General features: G+C 46.0%; 1 long non-coding RNA gene across 10 annotated transcripts; it reads right to left on the minus strand.

Moving 5' to 3' along the window:
* Window positions 1-2,259: 2,259 nt before the first annotated feature.
* On the minus strand, window positions 2,260-8,779 carry LOC145423153 (uncharacterized). Of its 10 annotated transcripts, none has more exons than XR_013904252.1 (7): window positions 8,662-8,779; window positions 7,213-7,292; window positions 4,726-6,465; window positions 3,742-3,867; window positions 3,382-3,490; window positions 3,155-3,276; window positions 2,260-3,078 (listed from the first exon to the last, which is right to left on the minus strand). It is a non-coding gene; the product is annotated as an uncharacterized LOC145423153 (long non-coding RNA). The 10 variants fall into 10 exon arrangements; XR_013904256.1 differs by having other exon boundaries at window positions 2,262-3,078; window positions 4,726-5,481; XR_013904253.1 differs by lacking the exon at window positions 8,662-8,779 and having other exon boundaries at window positions 2,262-3,078; window positions 4,726-5,481; window positions 6,354-6,465; window positions 7,213-8,078.
* Window positions 8,780-26,756: the final 17,977 nt, after the last annotated feature.

Here is a 26,756-nt window from a genome sequence, read left to right on the forward strand (position 1 = left end):
ATAGTAATTTAATATTTCGAATCAAAAACAGTTCTTATTTAATTCAGTGAGAGCAACGGGGACAAAGCTATCTCGGAAATAGAAACCTCCGTCCTGAGGAAAGAAGCTGAAATTCACCCCTTAGCGGATGGGAACTATTTTTAAGGAATGATAAAGCCATCCTCTGTACCTGCTTGGAGTACAGGGAGGCTAAACAAGACTGTGGCTCACCTATCAGATGACTGGACCATCTCACTAACTGATTTAGAGAGTTTTTCTCTGTGACAGAGGTCTGACCAAACCATGCCACCAAACAAAAGGATAAAACAGACTCAATAAAAGAACGATAAAACAAAGTTAAAATTTTTTGGTCAATGTGGAAATGAGCACGTTTCCTAAGGCAATAAAGGTGCTGGTGACCCTTTTTACAAACTGATTTGCAATTTTGATCAAAGTTCAGTTTTTCATTGATTATGGTCCCAAGATATTTATATGACTGCACTTGCTCTATTTTCTGACCTTTAATTAAAGTGACTCCGTGCCCATTTTGTTGTTTCCTAAAATCAACAACCATATCTTTTGTTTTAGATATGTTCAGCTGGAGATAAGACTCCTCACACCACTGAACAAAGTCATCAATGACTGGACCGTGGTTAGTTTCACCCTCTTTCAGTAAGATGACAATAACAGAGTCATCTGCATATTTAATGATGGCCCTGTTTTCATATCTGCTCTGACACATGTTTGTATAGAGAATGAATAATAAGGGCGATAAGACACACCCTTGAGGAGAACTTGTGGAGGAGAACACTGGGTCAGACAGAATCCCATTTATTCTCACTCTTTGTGACCTGTCAGTTAAAAAATCTAAAATCCAGCCCACCAGGTTTTTCCTGATTTCAAACTGTTCTAAAAGTCTTTTAATTAAAATATGGGGTTGTATTGTATTAAAAGCCGAAGAAAAATCGATGAAAAGAAGTTTTGCAAAAGTCCCTTTACTCTCTACATGTTTAAGAATCAGATTTAGTAAAGTCAAAAGAGTGTCCTCCACTCCTCTATTACAGGAGGCTTAGAATTAGAATTTGTGTCATGAAAATGGTTGTCTGAACTTTTAATTTCATCTGAGACAGAGATCTGACTCATCATTAGTTTCACAGACGTCTTACTTCCTTAATTTACCACAGTACAGTTTAATGACTGAATGTGGAGAAGCACACATATGGTTGAAATTGTAGACATAATCTTCTTGAGAAAAAATCCTCTCAGGATGACGTGTCATCATCTCAATAATCCTTATACTTTTCATATAGTACAACTATCAGGTCCAGTTTTTAACCTTGTTAATGTTAGTCTGCTTTGCAGGTCAGATGACTAAACAGAGGCTGATAAGATTAGGTCTTAAAGCTCTAGGTGTTTGTATTTACTCCATACTCAGCTGCGGGCAGAGAGGGTGACAGGCGAGGATGGCACTGAAGAGAAGATGCTCGGTTTCTGGAGTCTCCTGGTCCTGTCAGTATTAGTAGGATGCATCTGCTGTGTCTTCTCGTGGATGCTCACCTACCTTGACTCGTTCCAGCCTGGTATGGATTTCCCAACACTGTGGACAGTGGCCCACGTCAGAGACGTTTAATATTGATTACATATGTCTGAATTGCTAACCCTAGCTCAACAGACCACAATGCCCTGGACTGTCAGTATAGTTACATGCTGTGAACATAAGTACCTTTGATCACAGTTTGTGTTGTAAAAGAGAAGGAATATTGGAAAGAAAGGTCAACATTGTGATATTATTTCTTCCAAACTGACCAGAAACATGCTTGTCAGACTCTCACAGCAAAGGATCAGACTCACTGTGCATGACGGCTCAGGCCAATGATGTCTGTTAAGATTGTCAGTTGTTTAGTGCTTCTGTACAGTTAGGGTCACGTCTCTATTTCAGAATAATTAATATGCGGAAAACACTAAAAGTTGATTGTCTTCCAATATTCTAGCATAATTAAAAAACTTTGACTTTGTAAGTACATATTATTAGTCCTAATGCCAGTATGAGTCTTCATAACTCCTGCTTTGAAATACTGAACTTTGAAATTTACCTGATGAAAGATAGTTTACAGTGGCACTCTGTCAGGATCATTCTGACTATAAGATCACTGTATTAATCTGAATCCTTCTGAAATGTGCTGTGAATGAATGCTGATGCAACTCACTGTGGGAAAGCTGCTAATAAAATGAATCTGTGACACATGCAACACGTTCACAGAGGAAGAGGACTCAAAGGGAGGACACGCAGAGGCTGTGTTGAAGTCAGAAATCCAAATCTTTATTAAAAAAAAACAGGCGGCGGTTACAAACAGGAAGACAAGCAGTCCATCAAACAGTCTACAGGGTCAAACATTCAGAGAATTTAAACAGCAGTAAAAAATAACTGGACACTGAAAAACTTAAAGCAATGTGTGACGCAATAGAAGGAAGCAGTGTGTTACTGTGTTGTGTTGTTTGTTACGTTGTGATGTGTCATATCGTGTCGTGTTGTGTTATATGTAGTGCCGACGTAGGACAGTTTTTCCAATTTCATTGTACTACTGTACTATGTATGACTGTGCAATGACAATAAAGAGTTATCTTATCTTATCTTATATTCACTGAATTATCATCAATTACAAAAGAGAAAAATGACGATTTCTAAGGATTATTTTCTTAAATGCAATTAGAGTGTGGCTGGTAAAGATGGAAACATACAGAATGTAAACTGTGTGAGTTTGGTGAACTTTGTTAGTAACAAATGAGGTAAAAAAAACAACCCCAAAACATACAAAACACAGAAAGAGGCTCTCAGTATTCATTAATAATTAGAAAGAAAAATTCTGGTCGTGGATTTTTGCAGTCTTAGTTCCGCTCGCTGTCATCATTATAATCATCATGATAAATGGCGAGGTCCTGAGGTGGGTGGGGCTGTCTCTGTGATGTCACCATGAAGGAACAGCATCTGGCACGTGTTGGTGAAACATCCCAGTACACTGGTGTAGTTTCCTCTCCAGCTGTTTGACATGTGACACTTGAATAGTGTTAGGTCAGGTGACCACATGGTTTCTAAAGTAACTGACAGGAAGTAACCAGGCCGTCAGAAATGGATGGCATGTGTGTAGAGTTACTGGAGTTGGGTAACTCTACTTACCAAAAGCAGAAGCACACAGATGAAGGATCAGATGCTGAATGTTGCAGGAACATGCTCATGTGTGGTGGTCATTCAGTGCTGCTCCGGCAGGTTAGACAGTCCAAGACTGATATGCTGCCCATCTGAGAGTTTGAAAACACACATGGAAAGATTTATTTTGTGTTACAGTCAAAGTTGGATGTTCATTTTTGTCCTTTAAAAATGTTTGTGTATTTGAAAGCACTAACATTTAAGGATGACTTGGATTGTCTCCTTTAAAGGGGAGACAAGTGTATCCACTGATCTACGTCACTTTACCTGGATGATGACTCTTCTCCCCCTCACTCAGAAACACTCCTAATATAACCAAGCAAATAAATAATATTGAAGATTTACTTACATCATTACAAAAACATCAAAAACATCTCCCTTTGATTCTATTTCTCCATTCCTGCTGAACATCAGGCAACAAATATCTCAATAAATCACAGTAAAATGTAAAGCACATGTTTTCTCTGCTTTGTCTAACCTCTGCAGAGCCTCTGTCAAGAAAAACATAACTGTAAGCATAAAACAAATATACATTCATAACACGTCACTGGACAAACCTCGGTCAGTTGATTTCCTCTGTGCAGTGCAGATGAGCATCAGTCAGCAAGTGACTCTGCTGGTTCTTCTGAGGAAACACCACCGTCTCTCCACACCGTCACCATCTGTGAGCACAAACTGCTGCTCTGCCAGCATGTAGGAATCACATATCACACACACAGGGGTGAAGAAACATCAGAGCTCAACTTTGGATACTTTAGATCTAAACAGATCAAAGTAGCTCTTAGTTTCAACAATCAGTGAGCAGACAAACAATGATCCCACCCACTCCATGACATGTTGGTCAGTCACAGGAGCTCGTTCAGTGAGAGACTGAGATTACCGAAAAGCACCACTGAACGACACAGGAAATCATTCCTGCCTGTGGCCATCTCCCTGTACAACGCATCCACTTAACACACTGTTTGCTGCTACAACTACACATGTTTCTTTTCCAAATATTTATTTATAAGTGACTTATGTATGTATGTATGTATGTATATATGTATGTATGTATATATATGTATATATTGTACTATTCTTAGTTAGCGTATTGTCTGTCTTGTCTTAATGTTGGTTTAAAATGGAGCACTGTAACAAAAAATAATTTCCCCCAGGGATCAATAAAGTATTCTGATTCTGATTCTGATTCTGATACCAAACTGATTCTGTATGAATACAATATGGTATTTTCAATACAGGTATCAAATTAATTTATTAAAACTAATACAGATATATGTATATTTTTTTTGATAAATTAGTTTGCTAAATTATAAGAATATATATATTTTTTCATTTAACAATTGCAACTAAAAGAAATTAAATATTGAACAAAAATATATTGTCACATTCTTTGCATGCTCAGCACGATGACAGACTTGAAGTTGCTACAGATTTTAAGAAGTGATAATTATAGGGAAGAAACTTCTCTTTTTCATCCGTTTAATCAAACATTTGATGCCTCAGCTGTCTCAGTCCTATAGCGTTCTGCAACTACAACTAACCTGAGGCTTGGATTTGGCTGCAGGTGCCCCTGTACATCCTTCTCAGCAGCACACATGTGGGTACCATTTAATCCCACTTCTTCCTGAGCTTTGCTTCATCACAAGACCAAAGGTGGCATCCCGTGTCACAGTCTTATCATCATCCAGAAGAAACATTTGAAGAAACATTTACGCGCCTCCTGGTTTTGTTTTCTGATCCTGCGAAAAGACTGAGGACAACAAAGCCCAGAGAACACGAGATACACAACATCCAACATTCAGACTCAACAGCCTCCATAAATGAAGAGCACCAGGTTGGTTCAGTTATAGTAGATATAAGCATACTTCACATTACTGGGTATGAATAATAATGAGGAGGCAAACTTTGACGATGCAGAGCATGATGTCCCATCATCAGACTGTAAACAAACATCCACCAGGCTTCTTTGTTGCCAAAATTGATGATTCTCCTATCAGGGATCAGTAGCGTGTATTAACCTGTGGTACAAGCAGCAGTCACTGAAATATTACTGTTTCAGATAAGAAATCTAGGACATAAAAGCCAGAGTGGGAGGGATCTCTGCAAACTGACTTAGGTCTGCAAGTGTGAAGCTCAACAAAAATCTGACTCTCCAGTCACAGACAAACAAAAACTCCAGCTGGGAGATAGAAAATGCTGTCTGGGTCCTGCTGGATGTTGCTGGTCAGAGTCCACACATTAGCAGAGTGCTTCTTGGTCCCACTGACCCATGTGGACAGCGACTGTGGAGAACTGTTCTGGAAAACAGAGAAGAGAATTAAAATAACAAAAAGTAGCAGCAGTTCAGATCTGATTTAATTTAATTTCCTTCACACAGCACATTCGTCCAGGCTGACAGGTAAACAGAATTAATCTCAGGTAACATGACTCATAGTAGAGATTCAGTAAGAAAGATTGCAGGCTCTAATATTATTACCACACAATCCAAGGACACACCAACAGCTCCGATTTGTAGAACTATTTAAACAAATGTCTTCTGAATATTCAATTCAGGTTCGCAGTGGGAGGGTGGGAGGTGTCGTGGAATTTTTTAAATAAAGTCTGCAACACAGAAAGAGCTGTGATCAAGCTATTTATTACTGCGCCAACACACATCAAACATCACAGTTCAGTCATGTCAGCGCTGCCACAGAAGTGGTGCTCCTACTCCTTTATGCATTCCAAGGAAGAGGGAGGAAGTTACAAACGGATCCTACCACACTTCAACGGATCAATGGTTATGCTGTTTTGTGGCCTTATCAGCACCCGTAAAGGGAGTTGTTTTCTCAAACTGCTGACGCTGAAGTAAGTTCATCTAGTTTTAGAAACTTTCACTGAACAGTAACAGTGTTACAACTAAGCATATGCATAAGCACTTAAATACTTTAAATGAGAATAACAGAAATTTTCTATTACAGAGGCTAGAGCCTGTCCCAGTAGTCATAGGTAGAGCACACCTGGACAGGTCACCAGTCTGTCAGAGGACTAACACAAAGACAGACACCAGAGTAACAAATCTATTTAAAATTAATGTAAGTTTGCTGCAGCTGTATGTATGAACATGTGTTTCTGTGCTCACAGTCCACCTCTCAGGAACCTGTAGTTCACTTTAAGTCTACTTTAAACAAACCTCACAAAAGGCTGATGTGGCTGGATCAGTAGTCTGATTTGAGTACGATACCTTTGGCCAGGGATTACTCTGGTGCATCGCTTCACTGCAGTGTTACGTATTTTCCCCACACCTGAATAAAAAAAATACTGATATATACAAATAACAGCTTCAGCTGATGCAGCCTGACTCAATCCTAAATGTTCAGCACACAGAGACACAGAGGTGCCGTTTAAAGTTTAGTGTTAACCTGAGTCACTGATCATTTGCAGTATTACAGAGTCTGGCAGTCTTTGCATGATGTCCACGTCACTGTAAGTTTCTAGCCGACTCTCAGGTGTGACAGGTGTGCCAGCAGGAAACAGTAATAATAACCTGCATCCTGAGGTTTGTCATGCAGGACTAAAGAAGCCAGGCTTTGTTCACACAGCTAGGATTGTATTTTACACTGACCCTGGGTCAGTATAAGTATCATACAGTTTAAACGAAGCACTGAAACTTGCACATATTTATTATAGATGCACTGAAGCTAATCGAGATATTTGCTGTCAATCTGTGGCTGCGATTATTATTATATATTATTATTATATTACTGGAAACTTTATTAACTAGTAACTTCATCAGTCATGACAGAAGCTAATATTTCTGTGCTAACATCGTTTAAACAGTAACAGCTTTCCTCCAATATAAGCTAACGTTTACACCGTAACTTTAAGCTAGCACCATAAAGACGGTAAAACACGTAATAATATCTACAAATGCATCTTAAAGCTGTTATATTAGCACTCGGTGTATTACTAACATAACCACATTAACATTACTGACACTCGCTGACTTTTAATAGTCATTCTATAAATGCTGTCTGTTTAAATGGTCTTACCTGTACACACTGCATATCCACCGGATTCCAGCCAGAGTGGATTCTGGAGTCTTCCCACGCTCCTGTTAGTGATCCTCCATCTGGATGGATGAGAACAACCTTCTGAACAATCTAGCAGGAAATGGCCCATATCTATGGGACTGATTTGTGCTAATAACGCCCATTGTATGGACTGATAACAGCCGAAGCGGGTGAATAAAGTCACCCAGTAGCTAGCTGTGCCATTACCCAGCATACATCACTCCCTCCATAAATGCAATAAACGATACAAAAGTAATAGCCTATAATTAATTCCTCTGCTGTATCTGCTGTTTTTCAGGTAGTTGTTTACATTATATAATTTATTGTGTTCTGTATACCTCACTACAATGTGATTTGGAAAATGTCTAAATATACCGACAACAGGCACTTCCGCAGCAATCTCTTCAATCGGAGGACCCTTCACGCACAGGCCCCGACGCGAGGGGCCTGTGCGTCCATAAGTGAAGCAGAGGGATAGTGATGGGCAGATGAAGCCTCATGAAGCACTGAAGCTTTTCATCCAATTGGTTCACCTCAACGCGAAGCTTCTTGAAGCTTCATTTGCTCTAGCAGGACACCTACTGGACGTAAAAATATTAGTTGGCATGAATTTGAAGAGTGTGGCATTTTGCACACAGCCTGTAAATGTCAACAACAAAAGGAGTGTGTAAAACATCTATATTGTAGTGATGGCAGCATACTGTGTATATTTATGCTGGCAGTATGGAAAATGATTATTTGTGGCAAAGTTCGAACCGCTTCCTGAACCAGTCACGTGGTACAGCCGGGCAGCGAGGCTTCGGACGTCATCATTTTCAGCTCCTCCCATAAATGAAGCAAGCCCCGATACGCATGGCGGCGGGGGGCGTGGCCCGCCTCCTGTGACATCAAGGTCCAAAGCCCTATTCGGCTTACAGGATGATGACATCACATATATTTAGAATCTTACAACAAATTTGGTCCTATGATGCTTTAATCCGTTGATCCGCAAAAGTCTATAAATAGGGGTGAAGAGCAATGACTTTTAGTTAATTAATTGCAGCATTTATGTTAGCAGAATTGAAACGTTCACCAAAGAGGTATTTTGAAACACCTGGATCCTTTTTGGAGTAGCTGTTTACAGATTCCAACATGTCTCAGAGGAAACAACCCTACAGATTTCTAAGGTAAGTTTTCTTTCTTTTTTTCTGTTTTTAGGTTGTTCACTGACAGAATAAGAATCACACAAGCTCACCTCTAGACAGCTGCCCTGCATGGTTTGAAGCAAAGTTTTCTTCTATTTGATCTCAAAAAGCTCCTAAAACAGTCAGTGATCACCGTTGACCTCCCTCGGCTTTTATTACCGCTAATCATTTATTTAAGCTCAGTTTTTAAAACCTTAGGATGTAACTACAACCCAGCCCATGCAGCAGTATATGAATGACTAACCTCGTATTGTGGATGGATTATCTCAGTTGTTCTCCTGGCTGAAGTTTGGTCCTTTTACAGCATCCTGCCATGCGATTACATTTGTTCCTGACCACCGAGAACGCTCACATTAACTTTTATCGAGTGGAAAAAAAGTTAGCTTGTTTATATTATGCTAACATAGCTGTGTCGCTAGCGGTCACGTAGCACATCATTATATACCAGCTAGCCCAACTTCAGTCACCCTACAAACGTCACTGCTGTTTAGTTTTCTGTCTTCATTTATGCTGGAAGTGATAGCAGAGTTGTACGTTTTAATTTGTTTCCAAAACCCCCAGTCAGGACATGCTATATTGTATTTAGATAGAAGCTAGCGAGCTAACTCCCTGCTAACTTCTAACTCCGTTAAATGTCATAAATTCCGTTTTCATGGATGCCTGGATGTTAAACTCAATTGTTACACCTGGTAGAGCAGAACGCTGATCATTTTATTAAAGATGAAAGACTTTAGACAGTTTTTCAACTCTCAGTAATGCCACAGTGATCGTTTGATATATGGACCTGCAGCGGAGTTTAGACCCAGACACGGCTAGTGACGTCAGACTGAACAACCGGATAGTGATATGAATTAATTTAGAACTCACTGGAGAGAAAATGCCACGAGCAAATCAACAAAAAGCTGGGGATTGCACATGACTGGCGTCTTTGTTTGGTGATATCAGATACACGTTGCCTCCAGGATGGAAAACGATGAAAAGATAGCCCATTATCCAGGTTCTTGCCTTCACGATCATGAGATCTAACGTTGCAACCAACTACAAAACAAGTATGAACCATAGCTGAAGCTGTATCCTTTGTCTGGCCTACTGTCATGGCGGCGGGGGGCGTGGCCCGCCTCCTGTGACATCAAGGTCCAAAGCCCTATTCGGCTTACAGGATGATGACGTCACATATATTTAGAATCTTACAACAAATTTGGTCCTATGATGCTATGACATGGTTATATATTTACATGTAGATAATGTCCTCAAGTTCTGTATAACCACTTTGTCCTCTCTCTGTGTTTGTTTCTCGTTCGTTGTTGTGTGTGTTTGTGTGCATTTGTCTCTTTCAAACAGGTGCCGGTCCTCACCTCTGCAGTGCTGCCGTCTCCTGTAGCGCTGCATGGTTCTAAGCTAAGTTTCCTTTCCTTTTTCTGTTCTCTCAGATTTGTCCTCAGGTTTGAAGTGTCTGCGTTGTGCAGCTGGTCTGGTCTGTCTCTAGACAGTTCAGGCTTCACCCACTAGTTAAATGGTGGAGGCTCACAGCGACATACTCAACACACAAGTTTCTGAACTCTGCATGAGGGTTTCTCCGACGAAGTGAGGGCCGTGAGGCACAGCTCCCCGTCCCCCGGTGACCCTGCTAGGTCCACCTTCTTAGGGAAACCCTCTGCAGAGGAGCTGACAGAGCCAGGAACTTGTGAGTTGCGTGTGTCCACTCAGGCATCATTCATGCTTGTTCTGTAGGCAGTTCCTGTCAGAAGGAGGAGGCGCAGCAGGAGCGTCGGGGGGCGGAAGACGGTGCCTCAGTGCCTCTCTCCTTCTGACATTGTTAAAGAAAACACAACAAATTTATAATTATGTAGATAATTACATGTAGATAATGTCCTCAAGTTCTGTATAACCACTTTGTCCTCTCTCTGTGTTTGTTTCTCGTTCGTTGTTGTGTGTGTTTGTGTGCATTTGTCTCTTTCAAACAGGTGCCGGTCCTCACCTCTGCAGTGCTGCCGTCTCCTGTAGCGCTGCATGGTTCTAAGCTAAGTTTCCTTTCCTTTTTCTGTTCTCTCAGATTTGTCCTCAGGTTTGAAGTGTCTGCGTTGTGCAGCTGGTCTGGTCTGTCTCTAGACAGTTCAGGCTTCACCCACTAGTTAAATGGTGGAGGCTCACAGCGACATACTCAACACACAAGTTTCTGAACTCTGCATGAGGGTTTCTCCGACGAAGTGAGGGCCGTGAGGCACAGCTCCCCGTCCCCCGGTGACCCTGCTAGGTCCACCTTCTTAGGGAAACCCTCTGCAGAGGAGCTGACAGAGCCAGGAACTTGTGAGTTGCGTGTGTCCACTCAGGCATCATTCATGCTTGTTCTGTAGGCAGTTCCTGTCAGAAGGAGGAGGCGCAGCAGGAGCGTCGGGGGGCGGAAGACGGTGCCTCAGTGCCTCTCTCCTTCTGACATTGTTAAAGAAAACACAACAAATTTATAATTATGTAGATAATTACATGTAGATAATGTCCTCAAGTTCTGTATAACCACTTTGTCCTCTCTCTGTGTTTGTTTCTCGTTCGTTGTTGTGTGTGTTTGTGTGCATTTGTCTCTTTCAAACAGGTGCCGGTCCTCACCTCTGCAGTGCTGCCGTCTCCTGTAGCGCTGCATGGTTCTAAGCTAAGTTTCCTTTCCTTTTTCTGTTCTCTCAGATTTGTCCTCAGGTTTGAAGTGTCTGTGTTGTGCAGCTGGTCTGGTCTGTCTCTAGACAGTTCAGGCTTCACCCACTAGTTAAATGGTGGAGGCTCACAGCGACATACTCAACACACAAGTTTCTGAACTCTGCATGAGGGTTTCTCCGACGAAGTGAGGGCCGTGAGGCACAGCTCCCCGTCCCCCGGTGACCCTGCTAGGTCCACCTTCTTAGGGAAACCCTCTGCAGAGGAGCTGACAGAGCCAGGAACTTGTGAGTTGCGTGTGTCCACTCAGGCATCATTCATGCTTGTTCTGTAGGCAGTTCCTGTCAGAAGGAGGAGGCGCAGCAGGAGCGTCGGGGGGCGGAAGACGGTGCCTCAGTGCCTCTCTCCTTCTGACATTGTTAAAGAAAACACAACAAATTTATAATTATGTAGATAATTACATGTAGATAATGTCCTCAAGTTCTGTATAACCACTTTGTCCTCTCTCTGTGTTTGTTTCTCGTTCGTTGTTGTGTGTGTTTGTGTGCATTTGTCTCTTTCAAACAGGTGCCGGTCCTCACCTCTGCAGTGCTGCCGTCTCCTGTAGCGCTGCATGGTTCTAAGCTAAGTTTCCTTTCCTTTTTCTGTTCTCTCAGATTTGTCCTCAGGTTTGAAGTGTCTGCGTTGTGCAGCTGGTCTGGTCTGTCTCTAGACAGTTCAGGCTTCACCCACTAGTTAAATAGTGGAGGCTCACAGCGACATACTCAACACACAAGTTTCTGAACTCTGCATGAGGGTTTCTCCGGCGAAGTGAGGGCCGTGAGGCACAGCTCCCCGTCCCCCGGTGACCCTGCTAGGTCCACCTTCTTAGGGAAACCCTCTGCAGAGGAGCTGACAGAGCCAGGAACTTGTGAGTTGCGTGTGTCCACTCAGGCATCATTCATGCTTGTTCTGTAGGCAGTTCCTGTCAGAAGGAGGAGGCGCAGCAGGAGCGTCGGGGGGCGGAAGACAGTGCCTCAGTGCCTCTCTCCTTCTGACATTGTTAAAGAAAACACAACAAATTTATAATTATGTAGATAATTACATGTAGATAATGTCCTCAAGTTCTGTATAACCACTTTGTCCTCTCTCTGTGTTTGTTTCTCGTTCGTTGTTGTGTGTGTTTGTGTGCATTTGTCTCTTTCAAACAGGTGCCGGTCCTCACCTCTGCAGTGCTGCCGTCTCCTGTAGCGCTGCATGGTTCTAAGCTAAGTTTCCTTTCCTTTTTCTGTTCTCTCAGATTTGTCCTCAGGTTTGAAGTGTCTGTGTTGTGCAGCTGGTCTGGTCTGTCTCTAGACAGTTCAGGCTTCACCCACTAGTTAAATGGTGGAGGCTCACAGCGACATACTCAACACACAAGTTTCTGAACTCTGCATGAGGGTTTCTCCGACGAAGTGAGGGCCGTGAGGCACAGCTCCCCGTCCCCCGGTGACCCTGCTAGGTCCACCTTCTTAGGGAAACCCTCTGCAGAGGAGCTGACAGAGCCAGGAACTTGTGAGTTGCGTGTGTCCACTCAGGCATCATTCATGCTTGTTCTGTAGGCAGTTCCTGTCAGAAGGAGGAGGCGCAGCAGGAGCGTCGGGGGGCGGAAGACGGTGCCTCAGTGCCTCTCTCCTTCTGACATTGTTAAAGAAAACACAACAAATTTATAATTATGTAGATAATTACATGTAGATAATGTCCTCAAGTTCTGTATAACCACTTTGTCCTCTCTCTGTGTTTGTTTCTCGTTCGTTGTTGTGTGTGTTTGTGTGCATTTGTCTCTTTCAAACAGGTGCCGGTCCTCACCTCTGCAGTGCTGCCGTCTCCTGTAGCGCTGCATGGTTCTAAGCTAAGTTTCCTTTCCTTTTTCTGTTCTCTCAGATTTGTCCTCAGGTTTGAAGTGTCTGTGTTGTGCAGCTGGTCTGGTCTGTCTCTAGACAGTTCAGGCTTCACCCACTAGTTAAATGGTGGAGGCTCACAGCGACATACTCAACACACAAGTTTCTGAACTCTGCATGAGGGTTTCTCCGGCGAAGTGAGGGCCGTGAGGCACAGCTCCCCGTCCCCCGGTGACCCTGCTAGGTCCACCTTCTTAGGGAAACCCTCTGCAGAGGAGCTGACAGAGCCAGGAACTTGTGAGTTGCGTGTGTCCACTCAAGCATCATTCATGCTTGTTCTGTAGGCAGTTCCTGTCAGAAGGAGGAGGCGCAGCAGGAGCGTCGGGGGGCGGAAGACGGTGCCTCAGTGCCTCTCTCCTTCTGACATTGTTAAAGAAAACACAACAAATTTATAATTATGTAGATAATTACATGTAGATAATGTCCTCAAGTTCTGTATAACCACTTTGTCCTCTCTCTGTGTTTGTTTCTCGTTCGTTGTTGTGTGTGTTTGTGTGCATTTGTCTCTTTCAAACAGGTGCCGGTCCTCACCTCTGTAGTGCTGCCGTCTCCTGTAGCGCTGCATGGTTCTAAGCTAAGTTTCCTTTCCTTTTTCTGTTCTCTCAGATTTGTCCTCAGGTTTGAAGTGTCTGTGTTGTGCAGCTGGTCTGGTCTGTCTCTAGACAGTTCAGGCTTCACCCACTAGTTAAATGGTGGAGGCTCACAGCGACATACTCAACACACAAGTTTCTGAACTCTGCATGAGGGTTTCTCCGGCGAAGTGAGGGCCGTGAGGCACAGCTCCCCGTCCCCCGGTGACCCTGCTAGGTCCACCTTCTTAGGGAAACCCTCTGCAGAGGAGCTGACAGAGCCAGGAACTTGTGAGTTGCGTGTGTCCACTCAGGCATCATTCATGCTTGTTCTGTAGGCAGTTCCTGTCAGAAGGAGGAGGCGCAGCAGGAGCGTCGGGGGGCGGAAGACGGTGCCTCAGTGCCTCTCTCCTTCTGACATTGTTAAAGAAAACACAACAAATTTATAATTATGTAGATAATTACATGTAGATAATGTCCTCAAGTTCTGTATAACCACTTTGTCCTCTCTCTGTGTTTGTTTCTCGTTCGTTGTTGTGTGTGTTTGTGTGCATTTGTCTCTTTCAAACAGGTGCCGGTCCTCACCTCTGCAGTGCTGCCGTCTCCTGTAGCGCTGCATGGTTCTAAGCTAAGTTTCCTTTCCTTTTTCTGTTCTCTCAGATTTGTCCTCAGGTTTGAAGTGTCTGCGTTGTGCAGCTGGTCTGGTCTGTCTCTAGACAGTTCAGGCTTCACCCACTAGTTAAATGGTGGAGGCTCACAGCGACATACTCAACACACAAGTTTCTGAACTCTGCATGAGGGTTTCTCCGACGAAGTGAGGGCCGTGAGGCACAGCTCCCCGTCCCCCGGTGACCCTGCTAGGTCCACCTTCTTAGGGAAACCCTCTGCAGAGGAGCTGACAGAGCCAGGAACTTGTGAGTTGCGTGTGTCCACTCAGGCATCATTCATGCTTGTTCTGTAGGCAGTTCCTGTCAGAAGGAGGAGGCGCAGCAGGAGCGTCGGGGGGCGGAAGACGGTGCCTCAGTGCCTCTCTCCTTCTGACATTGTTAAAGAAAACACAACAAATTTATAATTATGTAGATAATTACATGTAGATAATGTCCTCAAGTTCTTTATAACCACTTTTTCCTCTCTCTGTGTTTGTTTCTCGTTCGTTGTTGTGTGTGTTTGTGTGCATTTGTCTCTTTCAAACAGGTGCCGGTCCTCACCTCTGCAGTGCTGCCGTCTCCTGTAGCGCTGCATGGTTCTAAGCTAAGTTTCCTTTCCTTTTTCTGTTCTCTCAGATTTGTCCTCAGGTTTGAAGTGTCTGTGTTGTGCAGCTGGTCTGGTCTGTCTCTAGACAGTTCAGGCTTCACCCACTAGTTAAATGGTGGAGGCTCACAGCGACATACTCAACACACAAGTTTCTGAACTCTGCATGAGGGTTTCTCCGACGAAGTGAGGGCCGTGAGGCACAGCTCCCCGTCCCCCGGTGACCCTGCTAGGTCCACCTTCTTAGGGAAACCCTCTGCAGAGGAGCTGACAGAGCCAGGAACTTGTGAGTTGCGTGTGTCCACTCAGGCATCATTCATGCTTGTTCTGTAGGCAGTTCCTGTCAGAAGGAGGAGGCGCAGCAGGAGCGTCGGGGGGCGGAAGACGGTGCCTCAGTGCCTCTCTCCTTCTGACATTGTTAAAGAAAACACAACAAATTTATAATTATGTAGATAATTACATGTAGATAATGTCCTCAAGTTCTGTATAACCACTTTGTCCTCTCTCTGTGTTTGTTTCTCGTTCGTTGTTGTGTGTGTTTGTGTGCATTTGTCTCTTTCAAACAGGTGCCGGTCCTCACCTCTGCAGTGCTGCCGTCTCCTGTAGCGCTGCATGGTTCTAAGCTAAGTTTCCTTTCCTTTTTCTGTTCTCTCAGATTTGTCCTCAGGTTTGAAGTGTCTGTGTTGTGCAGCTGGTCTGGTCTGTCTCTAGACAGTTCAGGCTTCACCCACTAGTTAAATGGTGGAGGCTCACAGCGACATACTCAACACACAAGTTTCTGAACTCTGCATGAGGGTTTCTCCGGCGAAGTGAGGGCCATGAGGCACAGCTCCCCGTCCCCCGGTGACCCTGCTAGGTCCACCTTCTTAGGGAAACCCTCTGCAGAGGAGCTGACAGAGCCAGGAACTTGTGAGTTGCGTGTGTCCACTCAGGCATCATTCATGCTTGTTCTGTAGGCAGTTCCTGTCAGAAGGAGGAGGCGCAGCAGGAGCGTCGGGGGGCGGAAGACGGTGCCTCAGTGCCTCTCTCCTTCTGACATTGTTAAAGAAAACACAACAAATTTATAATTATGTAGATAATTACATGTAGATAATGTCCTCAAGTTCTGTATAACCACTTTGTCCTCTCTCTGTGTTTGTTTCTCGTTCGTTGTTGTGTGTGTTTGTGTGCATTTGTCTCTTTCAAACAGGTGCCGGTCCTCACCTCTGCAGTGCTGCCGTCTCCTGTAGCGCTGCATGGTTCTAAGCTAAGTTTCCTTTCCTTTTTCTGTTCTCTCAGATTTGTCCTCAGGTTTGAAGTGTCTGTGTTGTGCAGCTGGTCTGGTCTGTCTCTAGACAGTTCAGGCTTCACCCACTAGTTAAATGGTGGAGACTCACAGCGACATACTCAACACACAAGTTTCTGAACTCTGCATGAGGGTTTCTCCGGCGAAGTGAGGGCCGTGAGGCACAGCTCCCCGTCCCCCGGTGACCCTGCTAGGTCCACCTTCTTAGGGAAACCCTCTGCAGAGGAGCTGACAGAGCCAGGAACTTGTGAGTTGCGTGTGTCCACTCAGGCATCATTCATGCTTGTTCTGTAGGCAGTTCCTGTCAGAAGGAGGAGGCGCAGCAGGAGCGTCGGGGGGCGGAAGACGGTGCCTCAGTGCCTCTCTCCTTCTGACATTGTTAAAGAAAACACAACAAATTTATAATTATGTAGATAATTACATGTAGATAATGTCCTCAAGTTCTGTATAACCACTTTGTCCTCTCTCAGTGTTTGTTTCTCGTTCGTTGTTGTGTGTGTTTATGTGCATTTGTCTCTTTCAAACAGGTGCCGGTCCTCACCTCTGCAGTGCTGCCGTCTCCTGTAGCGCTGCATGGTTCTAAGCTAAGTTTCCTTTCCTTTTTCTGTTCTCTCAGATTTGTCCTCAGGTTTGAAGTGTCTGCGTTGTGCAGCTGGTCTGGTCTGTCTCTAGACAGTTCAGGCTTCACCCACTAGTTAAATGGTGGAGGCTCACAGCGACATACTCAACACACAAGTTTCTGAACTCTGCATGAGGGTTTCACCGGCGAAGTGAGGGCCGTGAGGCACAGCTCCCCGTCCCCCGGTGACCCTGCTAGGTCCACCTTCTAAGGGAAACCCTCTGCAGAGGAGCTGACAGAGCCAGGAACTTGTGAGTTGTGTGTGTCCACTCAGGCATCATTCATGCTTGTTCTGTAGGCAGTTCCTGTCAGAAGGAGGAGGCGCAGCAGGAGCGTCGGGGGGCGGAAGACGGTGCCTCAGTGCCTCTCTCCTTCTGACATTGTTAAAGAAAACACAACAAATTTATAATTATGTAGATAATTACATGTAGATAATGTCCTCAAGTTCTGTATAACCACTTTGTCCTCTCTCTGTGTTTGTTTCTCGTTCGTTGTTGTGTGTGTTTGTGTGCATTTGTCTCTTTCAAACAGGTGCCGGTCCTCACCTCTGCAGTGCTGCCGTCTCCTGTAGCGCTGCATGGTTCTAAGCTAAGTTTCCTTTCCTTTTTCTGTTCTCTCAGATTTGTCCTCAGGTTTGAAGTGTCTGTGTTGTGCAGCTGGTCTGGTCTGTCTCTAGACAGTTCAGGCTTCACCCACTAGTTAAATGGTGGAGGCTCACAGCGACATACTCAACACACAAGTTTCTGAACTCTGCATGAGGGTTTCTCCGACGAAGTGAGGGCCGTGAGGCACAGCTCCCCGTCCCCCGGTGACCCTGCTAGGTCCACCTTCTTAGGGAAACCCTCTGCAGAGGAGCTGACAGAGCCAGGAACTTGTGAGTTGCGTGTATCCACTCAGGCATCATTCATGCTTGTTCTGTAGGCAGTTCCTGTCAGAAGGAGGAGGCGCAGCAGGAGCGTCGGGGGGCGGAAGACGGTGCCTCAGTGCCTCTCTCCTTCTGACATTGTTAAAGAAAACACAACAAATTTATAATTATGTAGATAATTACATGTAGATAATGTCCTCAAGTTCTGTATAACCACTTTGTCCTCTCTCTGTGTTTGTTTCTCGTTCGTTGTTGTGTGTGTTTGTGTGCATTTGTCTCTTTCAAACAGGTGCCGGTCCTCACCTCTGCAGTGCTGCCGTCTCCTGTAGCGCTGCATGGTTCTAAGCTAAGTTTCCTTTCCTTTTTCTGTTCTCTCAGATTTGTCCTCAGGTTTGAAGTGTCTGCGTTGTGCAGCTGGTCTGGTCTGTCTCTAGACAGTTCAGGCTTCACCCACTAGTTAAATGGTGGAGGCTCACAGCGACATACTCAACACACAAGTTTCTGAACTCTGCATGAGGGTTTCACCGGCGAAGTGAGGGCCGTGAGGCACAGCTCCCCGTCCCCCGGTGACCCTGCTAGGTCCACCTTCTAAGGGAAACCCTCTGCAGAGGAGCTGACAGAGCCAGGAACTTGTGAGTTGTGTGTGTCCACTCAGGCATCATTCATGCTTGTTCTGTAGGCAGTTCCTGTCAGAAGGAGGAGGCGCAGCAGGAGCGTCGGGGGGCGGAAGACGGTGCCTCAGTGCCTCTCTCCTTCTGACATTGTTAAAGAAAACACAACAAATTTATAATTATGTAGATAATTACATGTAGATAATGTCCTCAAGTTCTGTATAACCACTTTGTCCTCTCTCTGTGTTTGTTTCTCGTTCGTTGTTGTGTGTGTTTGTGTGCATTTGTCTCTTTCAAACAGGTGCCGGTCCTCACCTCTGCAGTGCTGCCGTCTCCTGTAGCGCTGCATGGTTCTAAGCTAAGTTTCCTTTCCTTTTTCTGTTCTCTCAGATTTGTCCTCAGGTTTGAAGTGTCTGTGTTGTGCAGCTGGTCTGGTCTGTCTCTAGACAGTTCAGGCTTCACCCACTAGTTAAATGGTGGAGGCTCACAGCGACATACTCAACACACAAGTTTCTGAACTCTGCATGAGGGTTTCTCCGACGAAGTGAGGGCCGTGAGGCACAGCTCCCCGTCCCCCGGTGACCCTGCTAGGTCCACCTTCTTAGGGAAACCCTCTGCAGAGGAGCTGACAGAGCCAGGAACTTGTGAGTTGCGTGTATCCACTCAGGCATCATTCATGCTTGTTCTGTAGGCAGTTCCTGTCAGAAGGAGGAGGCGCAGCAGGAGCGTCGGGGGGCGGAAGACGGTGCCTCAGTGCCTCTCTCCTTCTGACATTGTTAAAGAAAACACAACAAATTTATAATTATGTAGATAATTACATGTAGATAATGTCCTCAAGTTCTGTATAACCACTTTGTCCTCTCTCTGTGTTTGTTTCTCGTTCGTTGTTGTGTGTGTTTGTGTGCATTTGTCTCTTTCAAACAGGTGCCGGTCCTCACCTCTGCAGTGCTGCCGTCTCCTGTAGCGCTGCATGGTTCTAAGCTAAGTTTCCTTTCCTTTTTCTGTTCTCTCAGATTTGTCCTCAGGTTTGAAGTGTCTGCGTTGTGCAGCTGGTCTGGTCTGTCTCTAGACAGTTCAGGCTTCACCCACTAGTTAAATGGTGGAGGCTCACAGCGACATACTCAACACACAAGTTTCTGAACTCTGCATGAGGGTTTCTCCGACGAAGTGAGGGCCGTGAGGCACAGCTCCCCGTCCCCCGGTGACCCTGCTAGGTCCACCTTCTTAGGGAAACCCTCTGCAGAGGAGCTGACAGAGCCAGGAACTTGTGAGTTGCGTGTGTCCACTCAGGCATCATTCATGCTTGTTCTGTAGGCAGTTCCTGTCAGAAGGAGGAGGCGCAGCAGGAGCGTCGGGGGGCGGAAGACGGTGCCTCAGTGCCTCTCTCCTTCTGACATTGTTAAAGAAAACACAACAAATTTATAATTATGTAGATAATTACATGTAGATAATGTCCTCAAGTTCTGTATAACCACTTTGTCCTCTCTCTGTGTTTGTTTCTCGTTCGTTGTTGTGTGTGTTTGTGTGCATTTGTCTCTTTCAAACAGGTGCCGGTCCTCACCTCTGCAGTGCTGCCGTCTCCTGTAGCGCTGCATGGTTCTAAGCTAAGTTTCCTTTCCTTTTTCTGTTCTCTCAGATTTGTCCTCAGGTTTGAAGTGTCTGTGTTGTGCAGCTGGTCTGGTCTGTCTCTAGACAGTTCAGGCTTCACCCACTAGTTAAATGGTGGAGGCTCACAGCGACATACTCAACACACAAGTTTCTGAACTCTGCATGAGGGTTTCTCCGGCGAAGTGAGGGCCGTGAGGCACAGCTCCCCGTCCCCCGGTGACCCTGCTAGGTCCACCTTCTTAGGGAAACCCTCTGCAGAGGAGCTGACAGAGCCAGGAACTTGTGAGTTGCGTGTGTCCACTCAGGCATCATTCATGCTTGTTCTGTAGGCAGTTCCTGTCAGAAGGAGGAGGCGCAGCAGGAGCGTCGGGGGGCGGAAGACGGTGCCTCAGTGCCTCTCTCCTTCTGACATTGTTAAAGAAAACACAACAAATTTATAATTATGTAGATAATTACATGTAGATAATGTCCTCAAGTTCTTTATAACCACTTTTTCCTCTCTCTGTGTTTGTTTCTCGTTCGTTGTTGTGTGTGTTTGTGTGCATTTGTCTCTTTCAAACAGGTGCCGGTCCTCACCTCTGCAGTGCTGCCGTCTCCTGTAGCGCTGCATGGTTCTAAGCTAAGTTTCCTTTCCTTTTTCTGTTCTCTCAGATTTGTCCTCAGGTTTGAAGTGTCTGCGTTGTGCAGCTGGTCTGGTCTGTCTCTAGACAGTTCAGGCTTCACCCACTAGTTAAATGGTGGAGGCTCACAGCGACATACTCAACACACAAGTTTCTGAACTCTGCATGAGGGTTTCTCCGGCGAAGTGAGTGCCGTGAGGCACAGCTCCCCGTCCCCCGGTGACCCTGCTAGGTCCACCTTCTTAGGGAAACCCTCTGCAGAGGAGCTGACAGAGCCAGGAACTTGTGAGTTGCGTGTGTCCACTCAGGCATCATTCATGCTTGTTCTGTAGGCAGTTCCTGTCAGAAGGAGGAGGCGCAGCAGGAGCGTCGGGGGGCGGAAGACGGTGCCTCAGTGCCTCTCTCCTTCTGACATTGTTAAAGAAAACACAACAAATTTATAATTATGTAGATAATTACCTGTAGATAATGTCCTCAAGTTCTGTATAACCACTTTGTCCTCTCTCTGTGTTTGTTTCTCGTTCGTTGTTGTGTGTGTTTGTGTGCATTTGTCTCTTTCAAACAGGTGCCGGTCCTCACCTCTGCAGTGCTGCCGTCTCCTGTAGCGCTGCATGGTTCTAAGCTAAGTTTCCTTTCCTTTTTCTGTTCTCTCAGATTTGTCCTCAGGTTTGAAGTGTCTGCGTTGTGCAGCTGGTCTGGTCTGTCTCTAGACAGTTCAGGCTTCACCCACTAGTTAAATGGTGGAGGCTCACAGCGACATACTCAACACACAAGTTTCTGAACTCTGCATGAGGGTTTCTCCGACGAAGTGAGGGCCGTGAGGCACAGCTCCCCGTCCCCCGGTGACCCTGCTAGGTCCACCTTCTTAGGGAAACCCTCTGCAGAGGAGCTGACAGAGCCAGGAACTTGTGAGTTGCGTGTGTCCACTCAGGCATCATTCATGCTTGTTCTGTAGGCAGTTCCTGTCAGAAGGAGGAGGCGCAGCAGGAGCGTCGGGGGGCGGAAGACGGTGCCTCAGTGCCTCTCTCCTTCTGACATTGTTAAAGAAAACACAACAAATTTATAATTATGTAGATAATTACATGTAGATAATGTCCTCAAGTTCTGTATAACCACTTTGTCCTCTCTCTGTGTTTGTTTCTCGTTCGTTGTTGTGTGTGTTTGTGTGCATTTGTCTCTTTCAAACAGGTGCCGGTCCTCACCTCTGCAGTGCTGCCGTCTCCTGTAGCGCTGCATGGTTCTAAGCTAAGTTTCCTTTCCTTTTTCTGTTCTCTCAGATTTGTCCTCAGGTTTGAAGTGTCTGTGTTGTGCAGCTGGTCTGGTCTGTCTCTAGACAGTTCAGGCTTCACCCACTAGTTAAATGGTGGAGGCTCACAGCGACATACTCAACACACAAGTTTCTGAACTCTGCATGAGGGTTTCTCCGGCGAAGTGAGGGCCATGAGGCACAGCTCCCCGTCCCCCGGTGACCCTGCTAGGTCCACCTTCTTAGGGAAACCCTCTGCAGAGGAGCTGACAGAGCCAGGAACTTGTGAGTTGCGTGTGTCCACTCAGGCATCATTCATGCTTGTTCTGTAGGCAGTTCCTGTCAGAAGGAGGAGGCGCAGCAGGAGCGTCGGGGGGCGGAAGACGGTGCCTCAGTGCCTCTCTCCTTCTGACATTGTTAAAGAAAACACAACAAATTTATAATTATGTAGATAATTACATGTAGATAATGTCCTCAAGTTCTGTATAACCACTTTGTCCTCTCTCTGTGTTTGTTTCTCGTTCGTTGTTGTGTGTGTTTGTGTGCATTTGTCTCTTTCAAACAGGTGCCGGTCCTCACCTCTGCAGTGCTGCCGTCTCCTGTAGCGCTGCATGGTTCTAAGCTAAGTTTCCTTTCCTTTTTCTGTTCTCTCAGATTTGTCCTCAGGTTTGAAGTGTCTGTGTTGTGCAGCTGGTCTGGTCTGTCTCTAGACAGTTCAGGCTTCACCCACTAGTTAAATGGTGGAGGCTCACAGCGACATACTCAACACACAAGTTTCTGAACTCTGCATGAGGGTTTCTCCGGCGAAGTGAGGGCCATGAGGCACAGCTCCCCGTCCCCCGGTGACCCTGCTAGGTCCACCTTCTTAGGGAAACCCTCTGCAGAGGAGCTGACAGAGCCAGGAACTTGTGAGTTGCGTGTGTCCACTCAGGCATCATTCATGCTTGTTCTGTAGGCAGTTCCTGTCAGAAGGAGGAGGCGCAGCAGGAGCGTCGGGGGGCGGAAGACGGTGCCTCAGTGCCTCTCTCCTTCTGACATTGTTAAAGAAAACACAACAAATTTATAATTATGTAGATAATTACATGTAGATAATGTCCTCAAGTTCTGTATAACCACTTTGTCCTCTCTCTGTGTTTGTTTCTCGTTCGTTGTTGTGTGTGTTTGTGTGCATTTGTCTCTTTCAAACAGGTGCCGGTCCTCACCTCTGCAGTGCTGCCGTCTCCTGTAGCGCTGCATGGTTCTAAGCTAAGTTTCCTTTCCTTTTTCTGTTCTCTCAGATTTGTCCTCAGGTTTGAAGTGTCTGTGTTGTGCAGCTGGTCTGGTCTGTCTCTAGACAGTTCAGGCTTCACCCACTAGTTAAATGGTGGAGGCTCACAGCGACATACTCAACACACAAGTTTCTGAACTCTGCATGAGGGTTTCTCCGGCGAAGTGAGGGCCGTGAGGCACAGCTCCCCGTCCCCCGGTGACCCTGCTAGGTCCACCTTCTTAGGGAAACCCTCTGCAGAGGAGCTGACAGAGCCAGGAACTTGTGAGTTGCGTGTGTCCACTCAGGCATCATTCATGCTTGTTCTGTAGGCAGTTCCTGTCAGAAGGAGGAGGCGCAGCAGGAGCGTCGGGGGGCGGAAGACGGTGCCTCAGTGCCTCTCTCCTTCTGACATTGTTAAAGAAAACACAACAAATTTATAATTATGTAGATAATTACATGTAGATAATGTCCTCAAGTTCTGTATAACCACTTTGTCCTCTCTCAGTGTTTGTTTCTCGTTCGTTGTTGTGTGTGTTTGTGTGCATTTGTCTCTTTCAAACAGGTGCCGGTCCTCACCTCTGCAGTGCTGCCGTCTCCTGTAGCGCTGCATGGTTCTAAGCTAAGTTTCCTTTCCTTTTTCTGTTCTCTCAGATTTGTCCTCAGGTTTGAAGTGTCTGTGTTGTGCAGCTGGTCTGGTCTGTCTCTAGACAGTTCAGGCTTCACCCACTAGTTAAATGGTGGAGGCTCACAGCGACATACTCAACACACAAGTTTCTGAACTCTGCATGAGGGTTTCTCCGACGAAGTGAGGGCCGTGAGGCACAGCTCCCCGTCCCCCGGTGACCCTGCTAGGTCCACCTTCTTAGGGAAACCCTCTGCAGAGGAGCTGACAGAGCCAGGAACTTGTGAGTTGCGTGTGTCCACTCAGGCATCATTCATGCTTGTTCTGTAGGCAGTTCCTGTCAGAAGGAGGAGGCGCAGCAGGAGCGTCGGGGGGCGGAAGACGGTGCCTCAGTGCCTCTCTCCTTCTGACATTGTTAAAGAAAACACAACAAATTTATAATTATGTAGATAATTACATGTAGATAATGTCCTCAAGTTCTGTATAACCACTTTGTCCTCTCTCTGTGTTTGTTTCTCGTTCGTTGTTGTGTGTGTTTGTGTGCATTTGTCTCTTTCAAACAGGTGCCGGTCCTCACCTCTGCAGTGCTGCCGTCTCCTGTAGCGCTGCATGGTTCTAAGCTAAGTTTCCTTTCCTTTTTCTGTTCTCTCAGATTTGTCCTCAGGTTTGAAGTGTCTGCGTTGTGCAGCTGGTCTGGTCTGTCTCTAGACAGTTCAGGCTTCACCCACTAGTTAAATGGTGGAGGCTCACAGCGACATACTCAACACACAAGTTTCTGAACTCTGCATGAGGGTTTCTCCGACGAAGTGAGGGCCGTGAGGCACAGCTCCCCGTCCCCCGGTGACCCTGCTAGGTCCACCTTCTTAGGGAAACCCTCTGCAGAGGAGCTGACAGAGCCAGGAACTTGTGAGTTGTGTGTGTCCACTCAGGCATCATTCATGCTTGTTCTGTAGGCAGTTCCTGTCAGAAGGAGGAGGCGCAGCAGGAGCGTCGGGGGGCGGAAGACGGTGCCTCAGTGCCTCTCTCCTTCTGACATTGTTAAAGAAAACACAACAAATTTATAATTATGTAGATAATTACATGTAGATAATGTCCTCAAGTTCTGTATAACCACTTTGTCCTCTCTCTGTGTTTGTTTCTCGTTCGTTGTTGTGTGTGTTTGTGTGCATTTGTCTCTTTCAAACAGGTGCCGGTCCTCACCTCTGCAGTGCTGCCGTCTCCTGTAGCGCTGCATGGTTCTAAGCTAAGTTTCCTTTCCTTTTTCTGTTCTCTCAGATTTGTCCTCAGGTTTGAAGTGTCTGTGTTGTGCAGCTGGTCTGGTCTGTCTCTAGACAGTTCAGGCTTCACCCACTAGTTAAATGGTGGAGGCTCACAGCGACATACTCAACACACAAGTTTCTGAACTCTGCATGAGGGTTTCTCCGGCGAAGTGAGGGCCGTGAGGCACAGCTCCCCGTCCCCCGGTGACCCTGCTAGGTCCACCTTCTTAGGGAAACCCTCTGCAGAGGAGCTGACAGAGCCAGGAACTTGTGAGTTGCGTGTGTCCACTCAGGCATCATTCATGCTTGTTCTGTAGGCAGTTCCTGTCAGAAGGAGGAGGCGCAGCAGGAGCGTCGGGGGGCGGAAGACGGTGCCTCAGTGCCTCTCTCCTTCTGACACTGTTAAAGAAAACACAACAAATTTATAATTATGTAGATAATTACATGTAGATAATGTCCTCAAGTTCTGTATAACCACTTTGTCCTCTCTCTGTGTTTGTTTCTCGTTCGTTGTTGTGTGTGTTTGTGTGCATTTGTCTCTTTCAAACAGGTGCCGGTCCTCACCTCTGCAGTGCTGCCGTCTCCTGTAGCGCTGCATGGTTCTAAGCTAAGTTTCCTTTCCTTTTTCTGTTCTCTCAGATTTGTCCTCAGGTTTGAAGTGTCTGTGTTGTGCAGCTGGTCTGGTCTGTCTCTAGACAGTTCAGGCTTCACCCACTAGTTAAATGGTGGAGGCTCACAGCGACATACTCAACACACAAGTTTCTGAACTCTGCATGAGGGTTTCTCCGACGAAGTGAGGGCCGTGAGGCACAGCTCCCCGTCCCCCGGTGACCCTGCTAGGTCCACCTTCTTAGGGAAACCCTCTGCAGAGGAGCTGACAGAGCCAGGAACTTGTGAGTTGCGTGTGTCCACTCAGGCATCATTCATGCTTGTTCTGTAGGCAGTTCCTATCAGAATGAGGAGGCGCAGCAGGAGCGTCGGGGGGCGGAAGACGGTGCCTCAGTGCCTCTCTCCTTCTGACATTGTTAAAGAAAACACAACAAATTTATAATTATGTAGATAATTACATGTAGATAATGTCCTCAAGTTCTGTATAACCACTTTGTCCTCTCTCAGTGTTTGTTTCTCGTTCGTTGTTGTGTGTGTTTGTGTGCATTTGTCTCTTTCAAACAGGTGCCGGTCCTCACCTCTGCAGTGCTGCCGTCTCCTGTAGCGCTGCATGGTTCTAAGCTAAGTTTCCTTTCCTTTTTCTGTTCTCTCAGATTTGTCCTCAGGTTTGAAGTGTCTGTGTTGTGCAGCTGGTCTGGTCTGTCTCTAGACAGTTCAGGCTTCACCCACTAGTTAAATGGTGGAGGCTCACAGCGACATACTCAACACACAAGTTTCTGAACTCTGCATGAGGGTTTCTCCGACGAAGTGAGGGCCGTGAGGCACAGCTCCCCGTCCCCCGGTGACCCTGCTAGGTCCACCTTCTTAGGGAAACCCTCTGCAGAGGAGCTGACAGAGCCAGGAACTTGTGAGTTGCGTGTGTCCACTCAGGCATCATTCATGCTTGTTCTGTAGGCAGTTCCTGTCAGAAGGAGGAGGCGCAGCAGGAGCGTCGGGGGGCGGAAGACGGTGCCTCAGTGCCTCTCTCCTTCTGACATTGTTAAAGAAAACACAACAAATTTATAATTATGTAGATAATTACATGTAGATAATGTCCTCAAGTTCTGTATAACCACTTTGTCCTCTCTCTGTGTTTGTTTCTCGTTCGTTGTTGTGTGTGTTTGTGTGCATTTGTCTCTTTCAAACAGGTGCCGGTCCTCACCTCTGCAGTGCTGCCGTCTCCTGTAGCGCTGCATGGTTCTAAGCTAAGTTTCCTTTCCTTTTTCTGTTCTCTCAGATTTGTCCTCAGGTTTGAAGTGTCTGTGTTGTGCAGCTGGTCTGGTCTGTCTCTAGACAGTTCAGGCTTCACCCACTAGTTAAATGGT

Source organism: Astatotilapia calliptera, chromosome 20 (genome assembly GCF_964374335.1).
Source record: "Astatotilapia calliptera chromosome 20, fAstCal68.1, whole genome shotgun sequence".
Lineage (NCBI taxonomy): Eukaryota > Metazoa > Chordata > Actinopteri > Cichliformes > Cichlidae > Astatotilapia > Astatotilapia calliptera.